This window comes from Nicotiana tabacum, chromosome 17 (genome assembly GCF_000715075.1).
Source record: "Nicotiana tabacum cultivar K326 chromosome 17, ASM71507v2, whole genome shotgun sequence".
Lineage (NCBI taxonomy): Eukaryota > Viridiplantae > Streptophyta > Magnoliopsida > Solanales > Solanaceae > Nicotiana > Nicotiana tabacum.
The window spans coordinates 14,499,139-14,505,843 of NC_134096.1; positions in this window are offsets into that span (position 1 = coordinate 14,499,139).

Genomic DNA, 6,705 nt, shown 5'->3' on the forward strand with positions numbered 1-6,705 from the left:
TTTAAAAGAAAAACAGAAGTAAACTTATGTGTGTTTGCATTAGTTTACGAGAAAATGATTTTTTGTAAACTATGTTAGTCAAAACCTACATTTTGTGTGTTTCAGGTTCTAGAAAACATATTAATTTTTCTTGTTAAATGGTGATATTTGTGTAACAGGACTAGCTTGGCACACGTCGATTATTTTACCATTACTGCCACCTTTCATCAGTATATATAAGCACTCGATAATTTTGTCCATCAATATTAGGCATATGAAAAAACAAATCGCCTAGTTTTTTGTTTATGTAAGTATTTGAGCACGGTTGCTTGTGGTTATCTGAAAAATAGAACTTATGTATTATTATTTCTTTTGGATAAAGAGAACTTATGTATTGCTCATGCTAATGATGTGTCCAAAAAGAAAGAATACATAAAAATCATTATGATTCGTCTACTTCGTTTTCGCTTTTGTTTTCTGTTTCGGGGTTGGAGGGAGATAAGAAAGGGTTACCAAAATTGGGGTTAATTTAATATAGTGGTCGTGCAGTATGATTATGAACCAACCTAATAGGCAACCAACAATGAATTAACGCTAACAAACAGGAAACAGCTTTCATGTGGCATTGAACAAAACTCAATCTCCTCTTAATTTAGTTCAACAAATCATATTGCAATTAATACAATAATTACGTCAGCCCCATTTAAAGTATGTATTTATATCCATATATATCTTTGAGAGATGCATGTGGTTCTTGGTTGTACTTTGTTTTACGTTGAAAATTAACTCCCACCAATCAGGGGCGGACCTAAATCAAGCAGGTTAAACCGAATCCGCTTTGTCAAAAAAATTATTATTTACATGTATAAATTCACTGTGAAATATGATATGTAAAACAAATGAACCAACTTAACACAATCATGAAATGTAGCCCAGTGAAACCTAGAAGTGGTCATATTACACCATAAAGCCCCCCAAAAAAGTATTCGTTAGGTATCAGCAGAGTCCTAAAAAACAATACAACTAGTAGACTTAAGAAATCTAACATAAAATGTACTTGCTCGAACAAACCACATTTTATAGTCACTCATTAATTCTATTTTTTTCCTTGTCTTTTTTAAAATCCAATCATAAATTCATAAGAATGAAAACATTTCTTTCCCCTACAATTTTTTTTTCTCAGCCATTAGGAATCAAATAGATGCAGCAGGGTCCAAAATTAAGGTATTCGCCATTCCCCCATCACAAAAATGAACATTTAGAAAATGTAAACGGCGCATAGATTAATATAATAATTAAAAATCCCAAAAAACTTGTCTCATAAACTGAGGTTGCTACTTTTCAACTAAAACAACACTCTGATCTAGCGAGCAGGAAGAGGAAAAATAAAAAGAGAAAAGCGACAATCCTAAAACAAGACTATAAAATGTGTTACAATGTACATATTACACAAACAACAATTGCTTCTCTTTTACACAGAAAGGTCAGCCCACAACCAGAACATCCAATTGTCCATGCAAAAATGTAGCATCAGCCTGCTTAGTGTACTTGCCATTGTACTGGTAGATTTCCAAGTCACCCCATGGTGTTGGTGCAATTTCATCGGTCATATCAAACCATCTTGGTTTGAACTCATGTCCTTGTGCCTCTCTATTTCTCTTTTCAGCTCTCTGACTCTCCTCCAAACTAAAGAGATACAGAACGGCAAAGCAAGCATCTTAGAATCAGAAGGAAACAGAATGAATGAAAGGATTAAGTTCACCATTGAGGTTATCAACCAATTATCATCTCAACTCTATCTCACAACTTTCAATACTCGAAAAGTATACATAGATGATACTAAGAGAGATTTGGTAGTTTGAGGCATGATCCAAGGAGTAACTGAGGGCATTCAAGAACGCTAACTTCACTTTTCTCTACTCTATGGCCCTAGAATAAATCGGTATACATGTTATGTGAGAAATATAAGAGCATAACAAAGGGAAAGGGAAAAAGAGAAACCTGCTCTTTTCAGCACCAGCTTTGGATAGGTCCCCTTTTTCAAGTGCAGCTCTATCGGGCCGCAACCGAGAATCGGATGCTAACAACTTCTTGGGAGCAGTATCGAACCTGTTTATTTTATGCGCAAAATAGGTGTACTGAAATTTGTCATTTTCAGGAGCAGCAGCAACTCACCAAACCTGCTGATAGGTTAATAGTTAACCGGTGAAATCTCACCGGTGTGGGGTCTGACGAGCAATATTTAATTGTCACATAACTGCAACAAAGCAAGAGGATTTTCTGATGCGTAGCGATATGCACATGCCTTTACAGGAAACTAATTAAGTAGGACTTGGAGGGCGCAGGTAATAGTTGCAAATTCTTACTCACGATTAGACAAGTTTTAGTAGGACTTGACTCCAGAAAACACACAAATAATACTAAGTGCAAAATAATAAACGATAGGATTTAAGTACTTGAAAGATATTGACCTTAGCAACTAACTCACAAAATAATAATCAATAGGGTTTAAGTACTCGAACAACATGACCTTAGCAGTTAACTCATGCATATGCAAGCATGAAATATAATCACAAACTTAAGAAGGAGACTTAAAAGCCAGATCCACCTTTTGCCCCAGACTTTGGTCTAGCGGTGTGGGTTAGGTGCACGTCACGAATTCAAATTCTGACGCAAACAAAAGCCTGATATTTAAGCGGAGAAGGACAGAGCAGTGAGCCTATTATCTACCGAGTTTCGAACCATGTGCCACTGGCCCTAGGAAAATTCTTGGTTATTAAACAAAAGTCAGATCCACTTTACATGGAGCTTCAATACCATCAAATGAATCCACAAATAACTTAAAGTGAGGTTCTAAGCAAAAAATGAATAAAGCCTGCAAATTTTCTCTTTCTGATTTATCTGTTGTAGTTTATTCGTTTTTTTTTTTTTTGGACATAAATGAACTCTTTATACTGACAGATGGCGACTTTGACTAAACTAGAGGTCCTTCTCACGTCTTATCTCCCAAAGATATAATGTATAATCGAGTTAAGAGTGCATCAAATTATAGAATAGCTTTTTGTTACCAGCTATTTATGAAACAAAATTTTGGAATTTCATCCCTGGAAAAAAAATAAGAACATATATATCACACTTTAAGATGCCATCATACATGAACTCCCCAGGCGAATCAAACCCAGGTTCGTCCAAATAGTAAATTATTAACCTTTGTGGGAGGGGGAACCAAATCCAAGACAACACCATCTCTCTTAAGGGTCACACGTGTCCTGAATACGAATAAAGAACAAGAATTTCTAGTGTTACAAATTTATTGAGATGTAGATAAGTTAATTACAGTAATAGAGAATAAAAAGCTCCAATACAGAGTTAATATATTATTAATCAACATCTACTTAGGAAGATTTCATAAATCATACTATATTATAAGTGGGAAAGTAAAAGTTAAATTACCATATGATCCATTAAAAGTTAAGCGACTGTTTTGCCCTTCAATCTCATATTATTCTTATAATTTTTGGTACTTAAAAGTAAATTTACCTTTCAAAAAATAATAATATTATATTTAAATAAAATTAAATAAATAGATCAATACTTGTCCAGATGCAACTCTCACTTGCTACAGTCTATTCAATACGTTGCAACTGCTTTCACATTTCAATATTTATTGCAACCTTTAGAATGCCTATTTAATATTTTGGAGTTCTTTTCAACTTTTAACAGTAACTACAAATGAGAAGGTGAAGTAATATCTACCTGTAAAACCTATGCTAACCTTTTCCAATACCTACTCACACATAACAAACGGACAACTAACTTATAAGCTATTGTTCTTTCTATCAAGCCATTACAATTAAAAATATCATTCTTTAAATTTTGCATATCGCTCACCATCTGCAATACGGAAAATCAAACTATAATCAGGTTATTTGATTTCTTTTTTAGTCACTTTCCATAGTGTTTTTCTAATTCTATAGATAACTAAAGGTATTTTGCCTTGCTATTGTTCTGTGTAATAGTATCCGGATAAATCGAATGATATAAGAAAATTTTGAAAAATTCAAGAACATGCACCCCGTCTAAATTTAAACTATTTGTGGTCCACCCTATTTCTTTTCTTCTATTTCTTTCTTTAGTTCTTTAAAACTTTACTAAATAATTTATTTACTATAATATCATTCATTTCTATTTCTTTTTTCCTTTCCCTTTTTGTCTTTTTATTTTTTATTGTATGGTTCGATACTCGATAGCAATATCTCTATTTTGTTACTCGGAGAGATGTACAGATACACCATCTTATATTGTGGATTTTGTTATGAATACATTGAATTTGTGAATGTCCAACAACTCATCCATGAACCATTTTAGATATACATGAATATGTTTATTACATTCATTTAATATCTTGTAACTCTCAAGTAAATTGTACACTACATATACAGTATTTTTAATTCTACAAAAGACATCAATAAGATAGACTTGAATACAACCTGATAGAAGAAAGGTTTTATCTATATTTCTTGGCTTATATTACTATAATTTTATAATACGTTATCAACATAAGTCTCTAACCAATTGAAGTTATCTGCTTCGTCCGAATTTTATCTTCTTCCTAAAGAGTAAGCTTTAATTTTACATTGTCATGCCGGTATGTCTAGTTCTAAGTTTACTTTTATGAAATAAAACATTATGCTATCAATTATTTGCCATGATATTAAAAGAACCTTGTGATATTATGCTTTTGAACGAGTTCCATTTAATATGGTAGATAATCATATAGAGTAGGGAATACTTCATGTCTATATTAGAGCTATTATTTGGTTAGAAATATGAACTTTGAAAACTATCAATTAGATATTGACGTGTGTTTTGTTGGAAATTAGAAATAGTGATATCATTAAGATTTATGCCTAACTACACTATTGAGAGATATAATAAGTGTCGGAACATGATATACTTACTTTAATTTTGTAACTCTCTGATTATTGTCTATTGAGTAAACGTATTTGGCTTCTCATGTATACATAGGGTAATGATTGTGTGCTACTTTACAGTCAAGCAAGATATAGTAACATTGCATTGCATGTAATTACTTTTTATTTTTACAAGCTTGTATACACGATATTAATACATGATTATGTACTGCACTGAATTGATAATAATTCTTGTCATTCTAATTCACTTATTTCTATGATAGTTTTTACTATGTCGAATTTGTCAAAGCTTGAATTTATGGCACTTGGCATCTCTAGGAATAACTATTTGCCATGGGTATTTGATGCTGAAATTCACCTTGACGCTAAAGGTCTTGGTGACACTAATAAAGAAAGAAATAAAGCATCAAGTCAGGATAAGGCGAAAGCCATAATTTTCCTTCGCCATCATCTTGATGAAAGGTTAAAAAGTGAATATTTAACCTTGAAAGATCCATTTCAATTATGGACTAGTTTTAAGGAACGATATGACCACCTAAAGGCCACGGTATTGCCAAGAGCTCGTCGTGAGTGGATGCACTTACGGCTACAAGATTAGAAGACCATAAGTGAATATAATTCTGTTGTATATAGAATAATTTCCCAACTAAAATTATGTGGGGAACCTATGAATGATGAGGACATGCTGAAAAAGACTCTTTCCACTTTTCATGCCTCAAATATAGTTTTATAACATCAATACCGTGAAAAGGGCTTTAAGTTGAGTTAAGTTCATGCCTTTTGGTGACTGAACAACATAATGCCCTTTTAATGAAAAATCATGAAGCCCGCCCCACTGGATCAGCTCCATTTCCAGAAGCGAATCTGGGAACGATAGATCCAAAGTCTGAAAAAAGATAAAATAATTATTGTGGCCGTATAAATATACGTGGGCGTGGCAAGAGGCGAAATAATAATCACCATGGTGGTGGTTGTTATAAACAAGAGAACAATAAGGGTTCTCAGAATAATCCTTCAAAAGGCAAAGGTAATGTTTGCCACCGATGTGGTATGAAAAATCATTGGGCACGAATTTGCCGTACACCTGAATATTTTCTCAAACTTTATCAAGCATCTATAAAAGGGAAACAAAATAAAGTTGAGACTCACTTGACTTTTCAAAATGATGTTGAGGTTGTAACGACCCGACTTGTCGTTTTAAGAATTTACGCCACATTCAGTGGCTTAAGGTTTCGAGCAGCCTCGCAATATGTATTATGACCCGCGTGTTTAGTCGAGTTTGATTTACGGATGATTCGGAGTGATTTGGGATACTTAGTCCCTAAGACGGAAGCTTAAGTTTTAAGATTTTTACCATAGTCGAAACTGTGTTAAGACGACTCCGGAATGGAGTTTCGACGGTTCCGTTAGCTCCGTTGGGTGATTTTGAACTTAGGAGCGTATCCGAACTACGAATCTGAGGTCTGTAGCCAATTTAGGCTTAAAATGGCGAAAGTCAAATTTTTGGGAAGTTTGACGGGGGGTTGACTTTTTGATATCGGGTTCGGAATACAATTCCGAGAGTTAAACAAGCTCTGTTATGTTATTTGGGACTTGTCTGCAAAATTTGACGTCATTCCGGGTTGGTTTGATAGGTTTCAGCACGAGTTTTAGAAGTTTGAAGTTTTGGAAGTTCTTAAGTTCGATTTGTGGTGCGTTTTGTATTTTCGGCGTTATTTGATGTGATTTGAGACCTCGAGCGAGTCCGTGTTAGGTTGTGGAACTTGTTGGTATGTTTAGATGGGGTCCCGGG